The 26,683-nt window shown below is 42.4% G+C and overlaps 1 long non-coding RNA gene across 1 annotated transcript; it reads right to left on the bottom strand.

Annotated features, from left to right (window-relative positions):
* Window positions 1-17,702: 17,702 nt before the first annotated feature.
* LOC115566464 (uncharacterized) lies at window positions 17,703-22,546 on the bottom strand. The gene is made up of 2 exons (XR_003980990.1): window positions 20,985-22,546; window positions 17,703-20,887 (listed from the first exon to the last, which is right to left on the bottom strand). It is a non-coding gene; the product is annotated as an uncharacterized LOC115566464 (long non-coding RNA).
* Between the last annotated feature and the right edge of the window lie 4,137 nt (window positions 22,547-26,683).

Genomic DNA, 26,683 nt, shown 5'->3' with positions numbered 1-26,683 from the left:
TGATATTTCAGGTCACTATCTGGTTTTAAACTTTGACAGCCAAGGGGCGCCAGGATATACAGGCTTCATCATATTCACTGTTTTTAAAACACTGCACTGCTCTCGGTACCTGATCCTGCCAACAACGCCAAAATGTGACCGGGCAAGGTTAAGCTAAAAATTGGGCCAACAACGCCAACCTTTTAAGTTGACATTAAACATATAACATACATACACCAAAAACTAAAGTTAAAGTTGTAGAGAAAATAAAATAGGCTATTACTTAGAAGAGAAAAACACAATGAGCCAGCATCCATATCAATATGCAAACAATAAAAACAAAAGAACTAACGAGAATAATACTGTTAGTAGTAGGTAGTAAGGAACCTTTCAAATGTAACACAAGCCCTTCAGGACCAACACAATAAACCAGCATACAATAAAAATACAACAATGAAAACAAACCAACAATAAAAACAACACTTTAAAGGATCCATACAGAACTATATAACACAATCACACCACTGTGTGATGATTATCAGTATCATCTGAGTCTTGTGTTTTAAGCAGATCTACCCTAAGCCCCTCCTCAAAATTTCTGCTTCCTTGCCAGCATATGAGAGCTGCTTCCCAATCTCTGGTGCTGAAGGCGGCAGTGCTGCTTCCTGTTCTGCGGCTCCAAAATACTTCAGAATTGCTCCTGCAAAGACGAAACTCCTCAGATTACCAAGCAAAACAGATCCTAAGCATACTATATAATTGAGTTATGTTACACTAATGGAGAAGTTAATAATCTGTTTTTATTTTAAACCGTGCAATATACTGCAGTGTCCCTTTAAAGCATGCACCCAATTTCAAAGTTGTCACTTTTAAGCAGTTTCAAAGAGTTATCAAACAAAGATAAATGACTGATGAGCTTTATGTGATTATGAAGGAATATCTTAGTTTATATTTCACAGAGTATTACAAAGTGAACTACTTGCTTAACTGATGATTTGGTCTTAACATATATTCTGTGGGCAGAACTAACGGTCCTATATAGTATAGTTCACTTTAAATTGACTTTAATTTGTGTTATTATGATTCCTTTGAATAAAAAAAAGTAATACATCAAAAACATAACTAAACTGTAGGAATGTAGGCAAATGTGTTCAAATTATATTGTCACAATAAATGTGGAAAAGAAAGACAACTAGCTCAGTAGAGTTAACCATCATCCCCTCAGAGCAATAATTTACTGCCACAATAGTCCATAATAATCCACAGTAGGTCTCATATGCATTAGGGTTGTTTAACACACTTCACATTAGAGACCTACAAACTGAGGAAACACTAAAATTGATAAATTAATCATAAAAACAATCCTAAAGTAATGTTATGATTTGTTGCTATGGCGCCGTACTAGGTGGCAGCCTGTAACAGCAGCTCCCGTGGATTTTTAAGTTTTTTTCGTAGTTTTTGTTGTATTTGTGTTGTGTTTGTGTTCTGGTTTTCGCTGAACTTTTGGCGGCTCTTCTCCGGAGACTGGGAGAGGACGAACACCTTTCTTTTTTTTTCTTTTTGAACTTTTACGGCACTTTTTGTTATGTTTTTGAGATGTTTTTGCTAGCCCTAGCAACGGAGGGTCAGGAGCGCATCACTGAGCGCATTGTTTACACACGCGACCAGCTGATTGCGCTGTGTAAACCTGCACTGCTACCCGGAGCCAGGCCTGAGGTCCTGAAGGAGCTGCGGAGGAGACGCCGTGGCTGCAGAGCCGGAGTGAAACGGAGGGTGAAGAGGAGGAGACACAGACCGGCTGTACCGGCGATCGTCATGGGAAACGTGAGGTCTCTGGGAAACAAGACGGACGAGCTCGCCGCGCTGATAAAGGCTCAGAGTGAATATCGTGAATGCAGTGTGTTGTGTTTCACGGAGACATGGCTTCACTCAAACATCCCGGACCACAGCGTGGCGGTACCCGGCTTCAGCACTGTTCGGGCGGACAGGGACGTGACAAGCAGCGGAAAGAAAAAAGGAGGAGGGATTGCACTGTATGTGAGTGAGAGGTGGTGTAATCCCGGACATGTTCATGTGAAGAAACGTCTCTGTACCCCGGACATTGAACTGTTGACTGTGGGGATGAGGCCTTATTATTTGCCCCGGGAGTTCACATCCGCCATCATTATCGGTGTGTACGTTCCTCCTTCAGCTGATGCAGCGCTGGCCTGTGACGTCATCCACTCCGCTGTTGCCCAGATACAGACGCAGCATCCTAACGCATTTATTGTCATCACTGGGGATTTTAATCACGTCTCACTGGATAAAACCCTTCCAACATTTCACCAGTATGTTGACTGCCCCACCAGAGACTGTAACACACTGGATCTGTTGTATGCAAATGCTAAGGATGCATACAGTCCCACAGCCCTCCCCCCTCTTGGAACATCTGACCACAACCTGGTTCTGCTGACCCCTAAGTATATGCCTCTTGTTCAGCGGCAGCCTGTCCACACTAGGAGCGTGAGGAGGTGGACTCAGGAGGCTGCTGACGCACTACAGGACTGCTTTGAGTCGACAGACTGGGATGCACTTGTTGAGCCACATGGAGAGGATCTGGACAGCATGACCGACTGCATCACAGAATGCATCAGGTTCTGTGAACACACCACCATGCCAACCCGGACTGTACGCTGCTTCCCTAATAATAAGCCGTGGATCACCAATCACCTGAAAGCCCTTCTTAACAAGAAGAAGAGGGCGTTCAGGTCTGGAGACAGGGAAGAACTGAGGAGAGTGCAGCATGAACTCAGGGATATGCTGAGGGCCTGTAAAGATGCCTACAGGAGGAAGCTGGAGGCCAAACTCCAGCAGAACAATGTGAGGGATGTGTGGACTGGTATGAAGCAGATCACTGGGTGTAAGGTGAGCGGCAGACAGTCATCGGGCAGCCTGGAGAGGGCAAACGAGCTGAACAGATTCTTCAATAGGTTCAGCTCACAGCATTCTGTCGTCTCCCTGACACCTCCAGACCCCCACACACCCTCACTGCCCCAAATGCTTCCTCCTCTCCCCCCTCACTCCCCTGCTGTGAGCTCTCCTGTGCAGCACCTCTCCTCCTCCTCCACCTCTTCTTCCTCCTCCACCTCCTCCTCCTCTACCTCCTTCTCCTCCACCTCCTCCTCCACCTCCTCGTCCTCCACTGAAGACACCAGCAGCCTCCCCCGCATGACTGTGACTGCAGGCCAGGTTAGGAGACAGCTGGAGAGACTCCACCAGCAGAAGGCTGCAGGTCCTGACGGTATCAGCCCCAGGATCCTGAAGACATGTGCCAGCCAGCTGTCTCCTATCCTACAACACCTCTACAACCTGAGCCTGGGTCAGGAGAGAATACCGGTGCTTTGGAAGACTTCCTGCCTGGTTCCTGTTCCAAAGAAGTCGACACCATCAGACCTCAATGACTATCGACCAGTGGCCCTCACATCTTACGTCATGAAGGTGCTGGAGAGACTGGTTTTGGCCAACCTGAGGCCGCAGGTGAGAGCCCTGCTAGACCCTCTGCAATTTGCTTACCAGCCCCACTTGGGAGTTGATGACGCTGTCATCTTCCTGCTGCAACGAACCCATTCGCACCTGGATGGTGGAGGAGGCACTGTGAGAATCACATTCTTTGATTTCTCTAGTGCTTTTAACACCATTCAGCCACTGCTACTGGGGGAGAAGCTGCGGGTGATGGGTGTAGACGACACAATGATCTCCTGGATTACTGACTACCTGACAGGCAGGCCACAGTTTGTCCGTATGGGCAGTGTTCTGTCTGATGCGGTGGTTAGTGATACAGGAGCTCCACAGGGGACTGTACTGTCTCCTTTCCTGTTCACCTTATACACCACTGACTTTCAGTACAACACCGGGTCGTGTCACCTGCAAAAGTTTTCTGACGACTCAGCTGTTGTTGGGTGTATAAGTGAGGGACAGGAGGAGGAGTACAGGGCACTGGTAGACAACTTTGTGGAGTGGACTGGACAGAATCACCTGCGGCTGAACATCAGCAAGACCAGAGAGATGGTGATAGATTTCAGGAAGAAGAGGAAGACGGCTTTCCAACCTCTGTGCATTCTGGGAAAGGATGTGGAGGCGGTGGAGGATTACAAGTACCTGGGTGTTACCATCAACCACAGACTGGACTGGAGATCTAACACTGAAGCTGTTTACAAGAAGGGGATGAGCAGACTTTACTTCCTGAGGAAGCTGAGATCCTTCAACGTGTGCAGCAAGATGTTGGAGATCTTTTATCAGTTTGTGGTGGCCAGTGTACTTTTCTTTGCTGTGGTTTGTTGGGGAAGCAGCATTGGAGCCAGCGACACCAACAGACTCAACAAACTGATCAGGAAGGCTGGCTCTGTGATTGGCTGCAAACAGGACACTCTGGAGGCTGTGGTGGAGAGGAGGACACTGAAAAAACTGTTATCCATCATGGATAATCCTCTCCACCCTCTCCAACTCACACTGGTCAGACAGCGGAGCACCTTCTCCGGAAGACTGCTTCAGCTTCGCTGTCGTAGCAACAGATACAGGAAATCTTTCCTGCCACAATCCATCACTTTATATAATAACTCTCTCACCTCTGCCTGACAGAGAACTCTGGTCTCTCTACTGTTTTGTTGTATATATCATTATTGTTATAGTATATTTTGCATATTTTGTTTTGTTGTATATATTATTATTGTTTATAGCACACTGTGCACTGTATATATACACTATGTATATATTGGATTCTATTTATGTGTTTTAAGTGTTTTATTTGCTGACCCACTACTGCTGTAACAAAATAATTTCCCAGTCTGGGATCATTAAAGTAATTCTATTCTATTCTATTCTATGTGACAAATATTGAAGAGCAGAGGAGGTCTATGATGGACCAGCAGCTCCACTGGATGAGGATACAGCAGACATGACAGATATCTGCCTAAAACACACACCCTCCCTCACAAATATAATGCCAACGAACTGGACCTGCTGTGATTCACCAAACCGGGTGTCACTTCAGTCAGTCAGTGTTATGGTAATCACATGTGAGATACATTTTATTTTAGCCCTCTCCTAAAGGCAAACACTTAAGCTAGCTAAAAAAAATCGGCATTTTAGCTAGCCCCTCAAACCCACATAACGAAAAAAAAAACCCCTTACCCTTACCTTTATCCAGCAAGCGTTTATCTTCATCTTGTTTCTTCCTTTTTCTGCGCCAGATGAATACGCTAGTTTGGTCGCCATGCCGTGAATAACCTGAACTTACGGCTCGGCTCAATTCCCCACCCCCTCCTAGTTTGGTAGTACTGGCTGTCATAGCAACCCGGCGTGGTAGACACCAGATCTGACCAATCAGCGGGCCAGGTGTCAGGTCCTTTTCACATCTTTTCCTTCGGGTCATTCCTCAGGTATTGCAACTGACCTTGCAACTTGAGGGGGCCCCCTAGTGGTGCGGGGGCCCTATGCACCCGCATTGTCCGCTTATAGCAAGAAACGGCTCTGGTGTTTATGTTTGCTCTGTGTGTGTGGACTTCCTCCAGGAAAATGTCGCTGCCATGCTTTTCCTCCTGTTATGCTCCGCTGTGCTTCATTGCGCTCCGTTTTCCTTGTGCCTCTCACTCCGTTGGGCTCTCTCCTGGTCGCTCTGCCGTGGCCCCTCTTATCTAACCTAGTCCAAACTTTTGTGGGTCTCCAGTTGTAATTCCTTAAACTTGATTACACATCCCAATGGCGGAAGTCAAAACAACGTTTAAATACACACACATAAGCTTTCAAAATAAAAGTATGCAATAAAATAAAGTTAAAACACAGCAAATACTAAGAACAAATTCAAAGTAAAAGCATGCCTAACAATAAAATCAAAGTCAAGTTCTGCCTCTTGACATTAGCACTAGAGAAAATATCCTATCTTAGTTTTATTTTAATCTGTTCAGGGACTGACGAAGATGTGGAACAACTGATCCGCCTGAGGAGAGAGAAGAACCACCTCTTCTCAGACAAGCGCTTTGCCTCGGCATCTGGATGGGAGTAAGTGTAACGGTATGAAAATTTCCCACCACGGTAATAGTGACCAAAATTATAAAGGTTATTAGTATACCACTGTATTTTTTTAAATGTCTTCAAAATGTTGAAAAAAACACTGATAAATTGAAATAATTTCATCAAGATTTATATTTAAATATATTTATTATATATTAAAATTGTCCAAATCCAAAACCTTAACAAAACACCTGCAAAATCAACATTAAATAATTATAAATGTATCAAAACTGTGCAAAATAGGTCATTGGCTTTTTGTGATGAGGCAGCCTGTTTTTGAAACGTGTCCTTTAATGTCTGCGTTACAGAGGCAGAATGAGTTGTAGTGGCAGTAGCACTCGATTGGCCAGCAGACCCTCTCTGTGAAAAAAATGAATGAAAATGTCATTATTAATTATTACTGTCATTGTTACTTAATATTAAGGGTGCAACCAACAGATCGCAAAACTCACAATTTAGATCATATCACTTTTGTGAGGAACAGGTTGGATAATTTTTATTATTTTTAATTTTTTTTATTATTGTTAAATGAATTATGAATACTCTATTTTGCCTCTTATCTCTATCTAGACACTTGTTATATTCACCATTTTATATTATTCTTTATATACAGTCTATTCTACAAATAATCCACAAGTATTATATATTTCTGATATTACATATATATTGGCTGTCTGTCTCTCTGTCTGCCTGCTCGTCTGTTGTCAATGGACTCGGTCAATCTGATTGGTCAAATGGCTGCTGAGCCACAGGTAGACGCTGCTCCGGTGAACGGAGCTGAGATGAAAGTCAGTCATCTCAGTCAGTTTGTGTTCACAAACTCAGTCCACCCAGTACGTGTTTGTGTCAAATCCTACTCGCTGCAGCTCTGCATCAATATTTGGGGAATTATTAGGTCGACTTTAAAAAGTGAAATCTACAGTTAATAAGCGGTTCAGATAACATGCCAAATCACGGATCAACTTCGTTCCGTTATACCACTATCTGGTCACTTTACATTATTGACAACAGCAAATTAGACAGAAAACTCGACATGCACATACATCATGCAACCGAGCTTAAGGTTAGCTTACCTTGCATTCGCTGAACGGTTGCGGGTGATGGTCGTAAAGTGAAGGTAAGTAAATTGGAGGTGTTGCCTCCCCTTGCAACAACTTTGTGCAACAAAGCTCCTGCAGAAAGGGCTGCCATGTCCTTGAGCATTCTTCTAATAACCAAAATACGCCCAGACTTCATGTCCTCCCTCCGCCATGTCTTCTTCACTACATAATAAGCGCACGTTGCACGCTGCACGCTGCGCATGCGCCTCAAGTTTTCCACATCGTGATTACCGACCTTGGCGGTTACCATGGTAATTAAAACTTAAACGGTAACCTTCACCATCGGGAATTTTACCATGGTTTACCGTGACACCGGTAACCGTTACATCCCTAGTTATGTCACATTATTGTAAAGAAGCATATTATATTGAAGTACATTCTTAATAAGGGTTAAATAAGTTTAATCTTTTGACTAAATTACTGTCTATCAAAATTTAATGGATAGATTTGACTGTTATCTACTTGATATTATATTGTTTAGAGCTGTGTTGAGAGAGATGGGCTTGGCTGGCTTGGTGAGTCCGGCGCTAGCAGCTAATAAGTGGGAACATTTAAAAAAGACCTACAAGGTTTGTTTTAAGTGTATTCTATCACCAAAGCCCTGTAAAGTGAAAGTGTATATGAATGTTGTGCGTGAAGACCTGTAGTTATAGTTTAAATATGAGGTGCTTATTTTATTCTGATTATAGGACATGTATGACATTACAGGTTTAAAAAGATTGATGATTCAGGGAAGATGCTAACTAATTCTGATTTATTTTATTTCAAAATTACCTTATTACCAACACACAGGTTGACAAGATTGTTCCTTTATGACTGGGGGAATACTTAAAATAACTAAGTTTAATAGAAAACATAGGACTAGGGACAGTGCTTTGTCATGAATAATGTCAGCCTCAATTAATACCACCCTTTTTGCTACATGCCCTGTAATGATGGAATAGGTACTTGTTAGATAAAAATATAACTATAGTGTAAGTTTTTGTTATTACCCCCTTTATTCCATAACTTAACGTCTTTTTACTCTGTACCTACATATATGTGTTGGTATGTGCTGTACTAGCACACTGTGGGAATAGAAGATTACACAGTAAACTCTGGGGGTCTAACTAAAGTGATAATTAAATGTCATAGACTTTGAAATGTGTGCAGGAGCTAAGGGTGCCACCAACTGGAAGTGGCACTGAGTCAGGGGAGACCACTGCTGGGACATGGAAGTGGTTCTCCCTCATGGATGTGGCAATTGGAGGCAGACCATCTATTCAGCCTCCATGCCTTATTGCCTCTTCCAGAGGCTCTAATATGTCCCCATCCCTGATGCACAGGTTATGCAATATGACACAACAAGCGATCACCTTCACCGCGAATACGGGGTGCACCTCTAGAGCCTTGAAGAAGACTGTTGCCATCTGGTCTTCATGATGCCAAAGGCCCGTTAGATGACAGACAAGCCTTTACGTGGTGCCGGTTAAACCGTCCAGCGACCACACCCCTCACAGGCTCTCTGTAAGGATTTACAAGAGCAACTGGTCGGGACATGCAGGGGTATCCACCATCCCCTAGGATGCAGTAGCCTTCAGGTGGGTACAGGCTCTGGACATACAGAGTGCTGTTTTTTAGGACTCTAGAGTCATGCCCTGATCCTGGATAGCCAACAAATATATCCAAAAATTGGCACTGGTGGTCACACACAGCTTGCAACTGGATCGAATGAAACAATTTCCGATTGAAATAGTCCTGAGCATCTGCACCGAGTGGCTTTATACGCACAACCCTGGCGAATGCTGGTGATCCAGCCAGGCGTGCAAAGCCAGCACCAATTTATTGCAGGTCATCAGCGGCTGGAAAGCGAATGACCCTGTTCTTTATTTTTATAATTTTATCAGCAGCCCTGTGGATGACATCGTGCACTGTGGACCATGGGATGCCAAACGCCCTGGACACAACGGGATAGGAGGTCACACTCGCCAACCAAAATAGAAAGACCAGCACCTTGAGGGCATGACCCCAGCCATGGTCAAACGGACAGCGGAGGACGCGGACAAGATGGGCCACTGTGGGTCTGAAGAGGCGAAAGTATGGGCGGAGGTCACTTTGGCTATTGAAGTACAAGGCCAAAACAGAGAGCTGTTGGTTCAGCCTGCAGTACTGAGTTTGTTGTTCACACTGTAAAAAAATGAAAATAAAACTGATAATATAGTGTCATAAAATGAAATGCGTGATAATAATTATTTTTAATTCAAAAATGAATTCCTTAATTTCCTCTAAGGGATGAATAAAGTATTTATCTGTGTATTCATCCATCAAATCTGATTTAAGAACAAAGTTGTACCATGTCTGTTTCCACAGGAGGGGGCGTAGTTTGACAAAACGTATGAATTATTGACACTGACAATATATTAATGATTTAGATGTCTAAAATTCTTCATCTTTATACTTACAATCTGACGATGTCTTGCTAGGTTAGCAAGAGCCGCAAATCTCACTCTTCTTCATTATTGCTCTATTCTTAAAGGGATATTCCGGTGTAAATTTAATCCATGGATTATTTGTGGCTTTTGGTGGCGGTTTATATTTGGCGGTTTATATTTGGATCCGTTGAGCTCACTATATCTCACTGTGTACAGTGTGCCTTACAGTGTGCCTTACATATTGGGGCCAATACCAAAAAACTAAAAGACAACCCTTTTTAATGTGGCATCAATTTCAACATTCTGTGGGTATAAAAAGCTGGTATTGTCAGTAAGTCATTCCAAGTTCATCATTCAGACAGCCATGAACACACGACGTCACTTAACGGACGAGCAGCGCCACCTGGCCGTAGCGCGCCTTCGGATCGGTGGCAGGCAGTCAGATGTTGCTCGTGAACTTGGTGTGTCTCAAAGTGTCATCAGCAGACTTGCATCACGACACAGAACTACTGGCAGAGTTCGTGACAGACCCAGGAGTGGAGCCCCACGAGTGACAGACCGCAACGATGACCAGTAGTTACGAGATGTGAGGGGTACTAGGGTTTCCAGACAAACCATTCGAAACTGACTCCACCGCTTTGGCTTGAATGCCAGACGACCGTTGCAGGTGACTCCACTGACACCAAGACACCGCTGTGTATGTTTGCAGTGAGCAGAAGACCATGTGACCTGGACAATGCAGCAGTGGTCTACCGTCCTGTTCACTGATGAGTGTCGGGTCACCTTGCACAGAAATGATGGTCGTCAGCGTTGCTGGAGAAGGCAAGGTGAGCGATACGCCTAGGTCAACATGGTCCCCAGGGTTCCCTTTGGTGGAGGAGGTGCAACGGTCTGGGCAGGCATCACCAGTCAGTGCAAAACAGATTTGGTTATTGTAGATGGCTCAGTCACTGCACGTTCTTACCTCATAGACATCATAGAACCCATCATCATCCCCCAATTGTGCCAGCACACCCCCAACTTTCTGTTCATGGATGATAATGCTCCACCACATCGTGCCAGAATTGTCACAGCTCGACTTCAGGAAGTCGGAGTGCCTCATATGGTATGGCCAGCAATGTCCCCTGACCTGAACCCCATAGAGCACGTCTGGGACCAGCTGAAGCAGAGACTGGATGATCGTACCCCACCCCCACGTGACCTGGCAGAACTGCGTGTAGCACTTGTGGAGGAGTGGAACCCATTGCCTCAGAACAACATCATGAGGCTAGTGAGGAGCATGAGACGTCGCTGTCATGCAGCAAATGGTGGAAACACCCGCTACTGACATTGTCAATTTTTGTTATTTGGGGCTATCCTTGTTATTGTCTAAATTTTTGGGGTAATAAATATTAAACTAATGAAAATGGTGTTTCTTCTCATTCATTATTAGTAATATCAAAGGGAACTTTTAATTATTTCATTACAATTCAGACCAAATAGGAAAAGCACTCATGTAAATAACAACATCCCTAACTTATTGTGAGTAGTGTACATGTATATAATATTTTTTTATATAATTGGTTCTGACGCATTATTGACGGTAATCCTTTTAAATACTCATTATATAATAAATATTTATTATGGATAGTCCACAACCAGGGTTGATGTATGACGTCATTGACGGTGCCTGAGTAGTGTCTGAAAGTGCCTTTTTCCTTCTGCCGTTGAGCTCACTATATAGTGCATTATGTTGGACTCCCTATGTAGTGACTAGGGAGAAGGGAATGAGTGGGTGATTTAGGACACAGCCCCTGTCTCTTTAAATGCAAATGAGACGCAGGTAATCCACCCACTTCTTCCGGGAGGTGTGCCGACGCCGGCACGCTCATGCTACCATGACAACAGTGAGCGTGAACCCTGGGAGAAACATGGCTGCTGGAGCAAACTTTGCGGTCCAACCGTATATGTTTGAACCACAGTCGGACCCTGAACAAGAAGGAGCTAGCGAATAAGTTGTTTAATGTAGACTGCAGCAAGACGTTTCTGAATGGTGAGTTATGAGCTTTATTTTACTTTTTTCTTAAAAATGTGTATGTTTGTACGTCGGGTAAATACGGTCGCTGACTAAATACGGTCCACCGCAGGCGATATTTTTTCGTAGGAGAAGTCTGGGAACCTCATAAATATTCATGAGGAGCCGTCATCTGAAGGCGCTACATGATTGGCTGGTGCTCACAGACAGCGTAGAGCAGCAGTCCTCAATAGGCGGCCCGCCGGCCTCCTGTTTGTGGCCCCTGAACTGTTATTCCTTCACCAGGTGTTCTGGTTGGGTCAGCATGTGTATACTGGGACTTGTCTCCATGCCAACGATACACAGACAGCTGGGTCACTCACTGCTGCGAGCGCAATTTTTAACTTTTACTTTCATTTTCGGAGCAGTTCACGTATTCACATTTTGCTGGTTGTAAGAGATTGACAATAGCGTGTTCAAAATAAACTGCTAAAAAAGAAAGTAGACAGTGAAAACCGGCAACTCAAAGTCATAAGGAATTTAAATTTGCATTAATTCTCCCTCCAACCAGGACAAGATCCACGTATCTCAAACTACAACAGTAATGATGACATAGCCAATTGAAGTTTGACAAGCTCTAGTCAAAGACTTATCATGTTTTTTTGCACAAATCAATAGCTTTACAGACGGGGACTCTCTCCTGGCAAACACCCTTTCACTCTCGGTGCCAACATTTTTATCATCCTTGTTAAAACTCAACCCCATTTAACCACAGAACAAACGACGTGAATTAACCCACAACCATATTACATATCTTATTCACAAACACATTAGCGAGACATAATTACACCAACAGAATACCCAAGAGTCATTGTGCCACAGTCCACAAGGGGCGTTAAAATATGCCAGGAGAAGCTGTGATGAAGATTTCCAATTTGAAACGGCATTGTGAGACGAAGCATAGGAATTTTGAAGAGGCATTTCCTCAAAATTCAGAGGTAAGCACAACACAAATAAATGCACTGAAATCGTCATATCAGGCTGCAAGCAGGATTCTTGTCACATCTATGACACAACAACAAAAAGCAACAGAGTGCTCACTTAGAGTGGTGTGGACTTTGGGTAAGCACAAGAAGCCATTCTCAGATGCAGAAATAATAAAATAATGCATGACTGAAGTGATGGACACAATGTTTGAAGGCAAACAAAAAGAGGAAATATTCAACTATGTATTTTAATTTATGTTAAAATGGAAATGACATTTTATCTTAGTTTGTATTTTTCTTGTTTTGAATGAAAAGGACGTTTTATTATGAATATTACAGTATTATTGCATGTGGCCTGACCGACCTTAATACATGGACCTTTGAGTCATTGAAAAAAATCTTTGTGGCCCTTTAAGATTTGTATTTGAGTACCCCTGGTGTAGAGAGACGTTTTCTCTATTGACAGCGCAGCAGAACACAACTGTTACGGCCTCCTCTGTTATCTGGGCATGTGTATCTGTGTTGTGCAGCTGTGTCATGTTAAGCAGGATGTGCGATCCATAGACATAATATACGTAGATGCCTCATGTCGGGCTGGAATGTAATCCAGCATTGCCGCCATCTTGGTTGGGTCTCCTCACTCTAAGCTAGCACTAGAGTCAATTGGAATCAACGGAGAGCGGGCAACTATGCCGGTATTTTGTGCAGTTTACGGTTGCAATAACCAGCGCAGTATTGTTACCAGATCGCGAGGGATTACCTTTCACAAGTAAGATTTATTTTATTTTTTAAAATAATTTTTGTGACAGCGCCCTGTATCATAACTAAATCTCTGCCGTTGTAACCGTGTCAAAATCCGGTAAAAATTCAGGTAGTTATGATTATTGTAGTTGGGGATACACCTATCTTAGTAGAAATAAATGCAGGGGGGGCGCATTGGGGACCCATCCAAGATGGTGGCCCCGCTGATATGGAGGACTAAACCTGACATAAGTATAAATAAATAAATAAATAAATAAATAAATACATAAATACATACATACACAAATAAATGCTGAGATAAATAAATGCTGAGATAAATAAATAAATGTATAAATAAATAAATGCATAAATAAATGAATAAATAAATAAATGCTGAAATAAATGTATAAATAAATAAATAAAAGAATGAATGCTTTTTATTTATTTCTACATTTCTGTTCACCTACATTTATTTATTTCTGTATTTCTGTTCACCTACATTTTTTTTTATTTCTGTTCACCTACATTTATGTATTTCTGTGTCCATATGTAAAAGAGGAGGTAGGAAGTCCGAACCTCAGTCAAGAGCATGATTGGTTACAGGAGTGTGCTCGATGAGGGTCTACTACTTCTGCCTTACTAGCAGCGCTGATTCCTGTACACTGTACCGGAATTTTACTGGCTACCAGCAAGCCCGCTTAGCTAACTGTTAGCTGAAGTTGTTGACATTTGTTCATGTAGCTCTGGTTTAGTAATGAATTTGTCTGGCGTTCATTTTAACTTGCGAGGGTCCCAGGTGTGCTGGTGGTGGGGTTTGAGAATCCCGTCTGGAGAGAGAGGGGTCCTCAGCATGTCCTCTAACCAGGAAAAACATTCTGCTCATCGCTCCAAGTCATGTATATGTGTGTTCTAGACGCGCGCTACAGAGCACAAATCGTCCAAAAGTGCATGTTGTCGGTCTCATATCTTTGACGTGAATGTTGAGGCATTTGTTCACGCCAAGCAGCTCGAGAGCGGCGTGGAGACCCCTGTTAGCTGCATGCTGTAGCGCAGCGTCCAGGTTACCTTGTGACACCAGTTACCATCAGGTATTTTTCATTCCGCACTGCGTTCAAATGGTTACTTAAAGCCATCGTTCCGAGCCGCATACATCATTATTAAGCTGAAGCTAAGTCAGTGTGAAAACTGTACACTGTCATACAGCCTGCTGGTCAAACAGTCTGCAGAGTACGTTGACATCCAGCCCGAGCTCAGCGTGTGGTCAGTCAGCTGTGGCAAATCGTGAGACGTCCAGATCAACCTGTGATACAAACACCAGTAGAGACAATGGTTCATAGGAAAGCCCAGACATGTATCTCACTCTCAATGGTTACATGTGTCAACAGTTAACCTGGACGTTACGCTCTCAGCGCTACAGCGATCAGCCAACAGCTAAACGCTAACAGCTAACATAAGAGCTAACAGCAGTGTCCACGCTGCTCTCGAGCCGCGCGGCGTGAACAAATGCTTAATACTGTTCCACACATAAGTTGTTTGAGAGTACAGAGATTCACGACAAAGATATGAGACCGACAACATGCACTTTTGGACGATTTGTGCTCTGTAGTGCTCATCTAACAGTGGTTTGCAAGTCGCAGCCCCGGCATCTCCATGTGGATAGAAGTGTTCAAGCCACGTCAAAACGAATACACATATACATGACTTGGAGCGATGAGCAGAATGTTTTTTTTCTGGTTAGCGGACATGGTTGAGGACCCCTCTCTCTCAGGACAGGATTCTCAAACCACACCACCAGCACATCTGGGACCCTCGCAAGTTAAAACGAACGCCAGTTAACCTGTCACACTGTTCGAGGCCATTAAGCTAACTGGAGCTATTTTACAATGTTACAGAGAGCGAGGCTTGGGATCAGGAATCGTTTGCTTTTGTCTGGCTCTCCGATTTGACCAATCATGCTCTTGACTAGGGCTGGGCGATATGGACTAATAGTCATATCCCGATATATTTAGGCTGAATATCGATATACAATATATATCCCGATATTTTTATGCAAAGTGAGAGCAAATGTTCAGTCAAAATCAAAGCCAAATATGACATGTGGGTGGGAATTTCGTCATTTTAGGGGCAAGTCCATTTGGCCTTCACTTTTTTTTTTTTTTGTCAGGGGCACAAAGGCCACTGAGTAAAATGTGTTGATTTACCTTTCAGACTGATACCATAACATCCTAATTTATAATAAGACATGGATTATGTATTAAAACATTTTTTAAATGCCAATATCAAGTTAATGTTACATTACAAAACAGTTTTTTTTAAGTAGGGTTAGAGTGAGGTGAGTTTTGTGACACCTTACTGAATATTAGTGTTATTGAATATTTCTCCCAAATAGAAATTACCCAAAATTATGGCAAAGCACATTTTTTCCAAACAAAAAAATTGTAGAATAACCAGCAGGAGACCACTGATGTGTGGAGTGATTTTGGTGGCACTACACTCTGAATAATAGTGAAGTTATTGAATATTTTTTGTAGTTTCTCTTTTCAGTGTTTCACTTTGTAGACGGTCCCTGCGCCCTCGTCTCACAGCTGGCTGACCATACAGACCAGAGTTAATGTCCAGACGCTCGTTTTGATTAACATACGGTTGTAGCTCGTTGTCTACCGTACTACGGTAGGAAAGAGCCGTCAGTGGGGTTTAACAAGGTTTCCCTTATGAGTTATTGATCCGGGAAGTTCGAATCTGTGAATATATTTCCAACTTTACCGGACTGAATCCTACCACATACGTCAGTTACGTATCATGTCAAAACCGGCTGAGCTCGCTCTCTTTGCTGTAAGTTTCGTTCTTCTGTTTTGAGACGCTGCTGCTGTTTGAGAGGCTTTCACGTGAGATCATCGTGATGATGAGACTCCACCTGCGCGAACCGCGGACTCACTGAAGTTACTGTGAGTGACTACTGTGCACTCAGGTGGCTGTAATTAAAGGCAAGCCCGCTACGCTGACTGGTGGCCGTGCGATGATATTTTTTCACGGGGTATCAAGGCCAAAGTGTGGGGCAACGGCGGCCACCAAAGTGTTTGTTGAAGAGTGCCGGAGTGTCTGTTCCAGCCCCTCCCCTCTCTGTGCATGAAGGAGGAGGGGCGGGGGGAGCAGTGCAGAGAGCTCCGGGTCAGCAGTTTGCCCGGAGCAAGGATCACAGCGCAAATTTGAATTATATCGATGTATGCGATATGGTCTAATTCCATATCACATTTCAAAAATATATCGATATAAGTTTTATATCGATATATCGCCCAGCCCTACTCTTGACTGAGGTTAGGACCTCCTACCTCCTCATTTACATATGGACACAGAAATACAGAAATAAGTAAATGTAGGTGAACAGAAATACAGAAATAAATAAATGTAGGTGAAGAGAAATACAGAAATAAATAAATGTAGGTGAACAGAAATATAGAAATAAATAAAAAGCATTTATACTTTTATTTATTTATTCATACATTTATTTCAGCATTAATTTTTTTTTTCATTTATTTATGCATTTATTTATTTATACATTTGTTTATTTCAGCATTTATTTATGTATTTATTTATTTATGTATTTATTTATGCATTTATGCATTTATTTATTTATTTATACTTATGTCAGGTTTAGTCCTCCATACACTGATACGTCAGCTCCAATAGGCAGCGTCAGTCTATGAGGCGTCTATGTATATTATGTCTATAGTGCGATCCCTTGCCGAGGATTGGCTGGCGCGAGACCTGCCTACTTCCTGGTTCCGCCGGTGATCTGATTGGTGCGGCGTCTGCCAATTTCCTCCAACCATCTACCGCCTTCCAGACCATCCCCCTATTTAAATAGCTGCCCTCAGTTGTGATGGAGCCCTTTTGATCAACTGGCCTCATGTATGTAGTGCTCTTTGTGTTTCCTGTGTTATCTCAACCTGTGAACTGTGGTAAGAAAATTGGGCAAGGATTTTAGTGGGGTTTACTGACACCAACCGGACACCTCTAGGTTCATGTTGTTAGACACACTAGGTTTGGAGGGTGCTGCTTATTTTGTATTTTGATTATTGTTGAAACTGATTAATTGTTTTGTAAGTAGCTAGTGGCTGTCTCTTGTTTTGGAGAGACCTCTTTAAGTTATATTTATTTCTTTGAGTTAAGCAGCATCCAACAGCCCTTTTTCCCGTTCCTTTTGTAAATCCTGCAAATGAATAACTTGCAATTTTACCAAAAACATTCTGGTTCATGTTGCTTCCCTTTTCCCCACGAGCTGGGTCGTAACACAACAAATACGAAACATGGCATTTGCAGAAATTAAAACTATTATGTGGATAAACAATGCGACCCTGCTGTCCTGAACGCTTTGTAGGTATCTCGTCTGAATGGGTGATCCAGCGAATGACGGCATATTTCAATTCAGAAACTCCAAAAGACATGTATTTACAGATTTATATTTCATACAGACTTTGGACATGACATGTATTTACAGAATTATTATTTCCACCAATCAACTCAGAAACTCCAAAAGATATATATTTACAGATTTATATTTCATACAGACTTTAGACATGACATGTATTTACAGACAAGACTTAGACTAGTGTGTTGGATAGATGGATGGATGGTTGGATGGATAGACTATTGATCCCAAGCTGGGAAATTACGGTGTAGCAGCAGAATTACCCACAGAGACAATAACAACACAATGAAATAAGAGGAACAACCTAGACATATTAAATAGCAATAGAAAAAAGTAATATACAAAAATTTACAAAATGTATAAAAGTGTATAAATACGCAGAATAATTGTAGTGCAAGATGAAATATAAGGTGTGGTGAACAGAGTGTATAAAACCAAAATGCGTAGAGATTTTTAGCTGTATTGTACATTGTGATGGCATGTGGCAGGAAAGATTTCCTGTATCTGTCCCTTCGACAGCGGAGCTGGAGCAGTCTGTCAGAGAAGGTGCTCCGTTGTCTGTCTACTGTGTGATGGAGAGGGTGCTGATCATTGTCCATGATGGAAACAGTTTATTCAGCGTTCTCCTCTCCACCACTGTCTCAAAAGACTCCAACCTGAGACCAAGTACAGAGCCAGCCTTCTTGATGATTTTATCAAGTCTGTTCATGTCACTGGCTCTGAAGCTGCAGACCCAACACACAGCAGCAAAGAAAATGGCACTGGCAACAACAGACGGGTAAAAGATCTCCAACATCTTGCTGCACACGTTGAAGGATCTCAGCTTCCTCAGGAAATAGAGTCTGCTCATCCCCTTCCTGTACACAGCCTCGGTATTTGATTTCCAGTCCAGTCCGTTGTTGATCACCACTCCCAGGTATCTGTAGTCCTCCACCTCTTCCACCACCTCCCCTCTGATCCGTAGTGGCTGCGAAGGCATCTTCTTCCTACTGAAGTTGATCACCCTCTCTCTGGTCTTGTCGACATTCAGCCTCAGATAATTCTGTTCGGACCACTCTACGCTCTGAGCCGTCTACCAGTGTCCTGTACTCACCCTCCACCCTTCCCTTATACACCTGACAACAGCTGAGTCGTCCGAAAATTTCTGCAGGTGACATGACTTAGAGTTGTGCTGAAAGTCAGTGGTATATAAGGTGAAGAGGAAGGGTGAAAGCGTAGCTCCCTGTGGAGCTCCTGTATCACTGACCACCACGTCAGACAGAACACTGCCCAGACGGACAAACTGTGGCCTGCCTATCAAGTAGTCAGTAATCCAGGAGATCACTGTGTCATCAACTCCCATCACCTGCAGCTTCTCCTCACCGTCCTGGTGTGCACAGGCTGCCTTCTCACAAGGGGAACATACCTAGGAGTCATCATGACCAAGTTGCTGTCTGACCTGCCGAGGGGGGGAAGGGCTGTGGTGTCATATGCATCCATGGCATTAGCATACAGGAGATCCAGCATTTTATTGTCTCTTGTGGGGCAGTCAACATATTGGTGAAAGTTATTTAAAGTTTTGTCCAGTGAGGCATGATTAAAATCACCTGTAATAACCATGAATACATCTGGGTGTTCAGTCTGTAGTTTAGCAGCAGCGGAGCTGATGACTTCACAGGCCACCGCTACATCAGCTGACGGGGGGATGTAAACAGCTATAACAACGGTGGACATGAACTCCCTTGGAAAATAACACAGGCGCATTTCAACAGCCAGTAGTTCAGTGTCCGGGGTACAGAGCCGTTCCTTCACGTTGACATGTCCGGGATTGCACCACCTCTCACTCACATAAAGTGCAAGCCCGCCACCCTTCTTCTTCCGACTTTTGAAACAGTCTCTGTATCCCCGTACCAAACTGTAACCAGGAACCTCCACGCTGTTGTCCGGGATGTGCGAGTGCAGCCAAGCAAAATATGCTACACTCACGGTATTCCCTCTGGGTCTTCACGAGCGCTGAAAGTTTGTCTGTTTTATTCCCCAGAGACCTCACATTTCCCATTATATCGCCAGGACCGCTGGCTTATGTCTTCTCCATTTCTCCCTCTGTTTGGCTCCAGACCTGCAGCCCCAACGTCTCCTCCGTAACTCCTGCGGGACCACAGGTCTGTCTCCGGGCAGCAGCACAGGCTTACACAGCGCAATCAGCTGTTCACACGTGTAAACAATGCCCACTACTACCGGCACTACTACTACAACTACTACAAATATTAGAAAAAGTAACAGAAGAACGCGGAGAACAACTTACCCAGCCATTGTCACAACTTTCATGAACAAGTTGTGATTGATCCGAAAAACAAAAAAACAAAAAACACGACGGGAGCTGCAGCTACAGGCAGCCACCTGGAGCGGCGCCATGTTGAGCATGTGTTCCACCAAGGGACATGTTTAAGTCCACACAGTGGGCCAAACAATGAGGAGCACCCCTTTTTCTTTGTGGGTCATCCTGGTATTAAGGCCCTTCTCCCACCCAATGCCACCTTTCTGCGGGCTACAGCTGCTGGCTGGACCCCAGTTTGGGTCGTTGTTTGACGGTATCCCTTCAGTCTTCGGTATTGGCTCTTGATACCTGGGCCCTTACTGAAGGTTGCTAGAGCCGACTGCAATTTATTAACATAACATAATCAAGACAATAACTTTTATGCCAAAACCAACTTTGTATCTCAAAAATCCCCCCACTGTTTACAAAAAACTACGGGGCCTTTAAATGGGGAGAATTTCTTCTCCTTTAACCTGGCCCAGGAACCACTCACCATCATATGTTTCTGTGTTCAGGGCAACAATGCATACGTGTCAGTGACAGACCAGTCCTGTGATAATACGTGTTTCTGGGGCTGAGTTATAGGAGACCGAAGTCTCAATGGGAGTTTTGAATGGGGCTCTTTATTTATGCCTATTACCCCCTGCTCACCCCCCAGCTGTAGCAGAACTGGAGATCGGGGCAGACAGAGCGATCTGCAGCAGCATATATGTAGTTCTCCCCCTCTTGCTCCTGCAGGTCAAATTTGAGAGTGTCCATTCTGGAACAGGGCCTGCAGTTTGTCGCACGTGTCCGGCCAAACATCCCAGTTTTTCAGTGCTCCGCACATGACACCCAATGGTTGTGCTCATTTCAAAGACTTATTTTGAAAAAGAATCCCTCCATGATATGTGGATCTTCTGACCTACCATGAAATGGATGTATATTAATTAGTCCACTCCAGTACACACCAAATTCAGCAACCACAGTCCTCAATCATTGGAACAAAGACAAGTACTAACCTTGACTTTCTCCCTTTAGTGAAGCACTGCCTTTTCAGGACTAAATACATGGTGGCAGAACAGGAGGTGTTTTTGTCACCTTGCCAGCACCTCCCCGGGTGTTGTGCTGACATTTTAAGTCCACCTGCAGATGATGTAAAAGTCATTTTATGAGTAGAACATAAAACATAAAGCAAACGTGATACAAGTTATTATTACAAACAGTACACACAACGTTAAGGGGATGTTGGGGGTCGACTGTGTACTACTAACCCTATACTTGTTTGACCCTTGCCCTGCATCAGGGTAGGTTATGAACTTTCTCCAGGTCAAGCCTGGGGATTTCTCAAAGTCCTTTAACCACCTCTGAACCTCTTCCTCCCTAGCCAGCTGTACGCATAGGTTTGCTCTGAAATTTGTTCCTCCTAAAGGCTCATAGGAACACACATGGTGTTGGTAGTCCTCTGGTAATAGGTCCTGTTAAAACAGGGCCCAATGACTTGAATAGGTTAGTAAGGGCCAGACTTATTGGCACCCATAGAAGATAGTGGGGGCTAGTTACCATCGATGGCAGTATGCCTACGTAACCACCATTGCCCAAATTTCAATCCAAACATCAATTTTAAATCTAACTCTACTGCTGCATCAATGGCAACTAGCCCTTGGAATACTGTACGATATAACAATACAGTTGCTAAGCCATTAATTACGCTAACCACATGAAAAGGAAATAGCACTTTTTCAACAGTTCATGCTAAGGGTGTGGGGAGGAAGAAGTTGGCAAGATCACATCACACCTAGCCTGTTAACATAATGTGATATGTGTGTTGTGAATGAATCTGACCTTTAACAGTGGATAGTTAGTCACATTCTCCTGGATAGTATGACACTTCTCAATGAAATGTAAAAGAATACTTTTATTGAACTAATACATTAAACCGAGTTACAAAAAAGTTGAGTCACTGTGTTGATTGGGTTAGCCAAAATGAATGAAGGTAATGTATTGACATTAGGGAAGGACGGAAAGCTGCCTGATAAGGGGGAGAGTGTTCTTTTATATACTACTGTATGAACATACATCCCTCCACTGCTACAACTCTTTGTAAATAATTCCATACAATATGGAAGTTTAAGATGCCATATCAAGATGTTTTTACTTACTATCTGCCTCAGGTGCCCCAAAAGCATAAACATTCCTGGGAAAGATACACAGGTAGCGTGTTTTCATGAAAACATTAAGTACATCTTTCATCTTGCAGAAACATTCCTCCAAACAAAAGGATGCATTAATCTCTGGTACTCACTGCTCTTTACCACTGTACTGTGTGGTGCTTTGTGGGGTTATTACATTAAATGCTGCAGATTTTTACGTTTGTGGGTTTATTGACGATGTTAAATGACAATGTTTGTCTCTTAATACCCCACAAAGCCTCCTGTAGGCCTAATGCAGAAAGCCAAGAAATTATAATGTTCTACCTGCTCTTATAGCCTATGCACACAGCGCAGGTCTTGGCTATAATATCGTTAACGTATACATTACTCAGTAGGCCTAGTGAGGGAAAATTAGCTTTATTTGTAATCAGATTAAAGATACCTATCATTGTTTTGTCATTTTCCTTAGTAAAAATGTATATTTTTGTTTTCTTCTTGTCTCGGGGAGTGATGTCACGTTTGCGACAAGTCACATTTTCAGCAGAAGCACAACTCACGTGTAACACCACGCAGCGACACAAACACAACAACAATGGAGGGAGGAGAGAGATGCGCGTTTTCTAGCTGGAAATACAGTCATTATTTTGAGTTCCTCTCAGCTAAAGATGAGAATATTAAGGTTTGTTGTTCACTCTGTGCTGGCGACAAAGTACTATCAAGCTTCGAATGAGTTTTAAGGAGTAATCAGTAATCAGATTACTTTTTCAAAGTAACTGAGGCAACTCTGCGCGGGGCTAAAGCCCCGGATGTTTTGCACTCCTAGCGACGCCCCTGGCTGTGAGTAAATAGGGATTTATGACTTACCAACAAACTCCTCAACACGTAGGCTGCCATCGGTTGTCCGTTGAAAATATTCTCGTTAGCGCCACTCGTGTTTGGAGATGGAATTGCATCTGATCATTGCTCTTGGACAAAGGACAGATGAGTGACAGGACAGGGGCACTTCCGGGAGCCAACCAGATTTCAGCTGGGGCCAATGCCCCTGTGGCCCCGCCCCTAGAACCGCCCCTGGTCTGACTGTGTGACAGCAGTCTGCCCAACTGTCACTACCAGCAGCTCTTCAGAGCGGTTTCATTATGATTACCGTAAATGTTAGTAGATTCGCGCACTAGAAAACAACGTACGGCTGGCTTGACCGCAGTAATCCACTGGGCTGTGTGAGAAGATAGACTCAGGCTCTGCATGATCTGTTGCTGCTAAACAGGCAGCGCTGCGGGCAACAGTTGGCCTGTGGACTGTTGTTTGACCATTAATGACGTTACTTATAACACAACATAGCACTAGCACATAGCAAGCCTCTGTACTTAGGTGAAATAAACAATTCATTCAGTGTGCAGGGCCATCGGCTAACGTTATCAGCTAGCCTGCCTGACAATATGACGCTAACACTAAGTTAGCAAGCTTTATGTTTAATCGAAATATCAAACAGAGTAGGCTAATAACATGACACCAATCATTTAAATGCTGTAGTTAACAACTCCACCACTGCTCCCTGGCTTGCTGGCAGCCATGACTTGCTTGTCAGAAAGATGTCCTTGGTGTAGACACTTGTCACTCAAACATGTCTGACCAATGGGAAAGCACCCGCCCACTGCGGGATGTTTGTGTCAAAATAATTCAATCAAAAAAAAAAAAAGACTTAAACTTTTTTCACTTCAAATCGAAAAAAATATTTTCAATAAAAAACACTTCAAATGATTTTTTTTTTTTTTTTAGGGGGGGATTCAATTTTATTTTTGCATTTGAACAGTTTTTTCTTTGACTTAAAATACTTTTTTTGATTGAAGCAACTTTTTTGGGGATTGAACAATTAAGACACAAATGTCCTACCCATAATATGGCCCAAACACAAAAAAGATTACTTCAAAGAAAACATTTAATTAAAAAAAAGTGTTCAAATGCAATTTTTTGAGTCTCAAATATTTTTTTGCATTCAAAACTTCTTTTCTATGATTTGAAAAAGTTTTTTTTTTTGATTGAAGTAATTTTTTTTTATGGAAAATATTTTTTTTTTGTTTGAAGCAACTTCCTTTTTGATTGAATTATAAAGACCCTAAATGTCCTACCCATAATATGGCCCAAACACAAAACATTACTTCAATCAAAAAAGTTGCTTCAAACAAAAAAACATTAACTTCTGTGGCAAGGAGGAGGTGAAAAGAAAAGAAAAATACTAAGAGCTCAACAACGCCACCCTGGGAATTTCACCCAGAGAATTATTTTCTTACACAAGGCACACAGGTTCGTAGTTACTTAAAGGCGAGAGACGTGGTTCAAAATTTTTAAATGCATTTTATTTTAATATATTCTTAAAAATCAATAAAACTCATTCACACAAAAGTAAGACAAACCTAATCAGGGCTGAGGCCGAAGTGGATGGACGAAGGCTAGTGCAGGGGAGGAATCCACCAAAATAAAGAAACAAACTTAAGTCACCGGGCACACGTGGCAGACACACTCTCAGTGAAGAAAAACCCACTCCCAGGGACACAGCAAGACAAGACGAGCGAGGATGCCACCACCGGCCTACAGCAACTGAAAAGGGAGGAAATAACACATTAGTGGGGTTGCGCACACACACACAAAAAAGAAAGAAAACCTAACCAGTGGCGAACCGTGGCCCTAGACCCTGGGCCTTCACTAGGACCATCGGGCCACACTTGGCAATAAACAATCAAACAAAGCAATAAAAATAATAGCCAGAGCCCTACATGTGGCATGCAAGGTCAGCATATCCTCCTAAAAGCAGGAAGAAAAACATTTTTTGTACATAATTTAATTAATTGTTGTAATAAACATATCACCAAGATGATTTTCTCAAAAATGTTATTGATTTATTGTTTATAACCTGTCCCTTGTAGTGGATATCAGGGTCATTCTTTTCCACAAAAAGGACATTACAAGGCACGATTTGGTAATGATAAAATAATGCAATTTCCTTTTAATTCTTTCTCATTGTATGAATATTGGAAACAAATAAAAAACACATTTTAAAATCTGCTCTACTGCCTTGCTCTCTCCCTCCTCATCCACTGACAGCTCAATGTCTTACTTTCCCTAAATAATCTTAAACAAAATCTTTCCTGCCTCTGTTTCCTAAAGTATGGAAAATGGTTGGAAATGAGAAGAAGCAAGTCCCTTGAAAGGCTTAACATTAACATACACTTCTAATCTTCTATCTCAATATAATATAGTTCAGACTCTCATAAATAAAGAACAACATCCTCAGGATAAACAGAAACATTATTTCTGTATAAATTTGATCACTTAACTCTCTTACTGCCATAAAATGTGTTGGTTGCAATTCCCACCATTTTAAAAAGACAGAAGATGAGCTCTGTTGACCACACCCCCTTGTGTGTTACATCACTAGAAAGCGCAGGATGTGCTTTACACAGGACAGTAGGACTCAAATAAACTGCATGCATGGTTTTTGAAATAAAGGCCTCAGTGTCATGTTAACCACAGTGGACAAAAATTAATTGCTGGGTCTTTAGGATTTCTTTACCCTAAATGACTTCACAACACACAAAGGCCATTCAGTAAAACAAGGCACACAAAGCTGGCTATATGACATCACTACATCTAATTATGACATGTAAAACAATTAGATTATTTTGTGAAAACAAATGATACAAGCAAATCATATTGACTTATTTTACATATACAGTACCAGTCAAAAGTTTGGACACACCTTCTCATTCAATGTTCCTTCTTCATTTTTTATTATTTTCTACATTGTAGATTAATATTGAAGACATCAAAACTATGATGGAACACTTTTTTTATTTATGTATTATGTAGTAAACAAAAAAGTGTTAAACAAACCAGAATATGTATATTTTTATATTTTAGTAGTCACCTGGAATGATGATTTTTAATTAACAGGTGGGCCTTGCCAAGAGTTAATTTGTGTTATTTCTTGCCTTCTTAATGTGTTTGAGACCATCAGTTGTGTTGTGCACAGGTACTGTTGGTACACAGTTCTATACAGTGAATAGCCCTATTTGACTACTATTCTAATCCATGTTATGGCAAGAACCACTCAACTAAGTAAAGAGAAACAACAACTGATGGTCTCAAACACATGAAGAAGGCAAGAAATTCCACACATTACTCTTGACAAGGCACATCTGTTAATTGAAAACCATTCCAGGTGATGACCTCTTGAAGCTGATCGAGAGAATACCAAGAGTGTGCAAAGCTGTCATCAAAGCAAAAGGTGGCTACTTTGAAGAATCTAAAATATAAAACATATTCTGGTCTGTTTAACACTTTTTTGTTTACTACATAATTCCATGTGTTCCTTCATAGTTGTGATGTCTTCAATATTAATCTACAATGTTGAACATAATAAAAATAAAGAAAAACCACTGAATGAGAAGGTGTGTCCAAACTTTTGACTGGTACTGTATGATAAGCTGGAATGAAAGTAAAATGTCTAAAATATTCATCTATTCCCTTGAAATATATTCCATCTGAACACATCAGCAATAAGGGTAACTCAG

The sequence above is a fragment of the Sparus aurata genome, chromosome 16 (genome assembly GCF_900880675.1).
Source record: "Sparus aurata chromosome 16, fSpaAur1.1, whole genome shotgun sequence".
Classification (NCBI taxonomy): Eukaryota; Metazoa; Chordata; class Actinopteri; order Spariformes; family Sparidae; genus Sparus; species Sparus aurata.
This window is presented reverse-complemented; position numbering and strand designations above follow the sequence as displayed.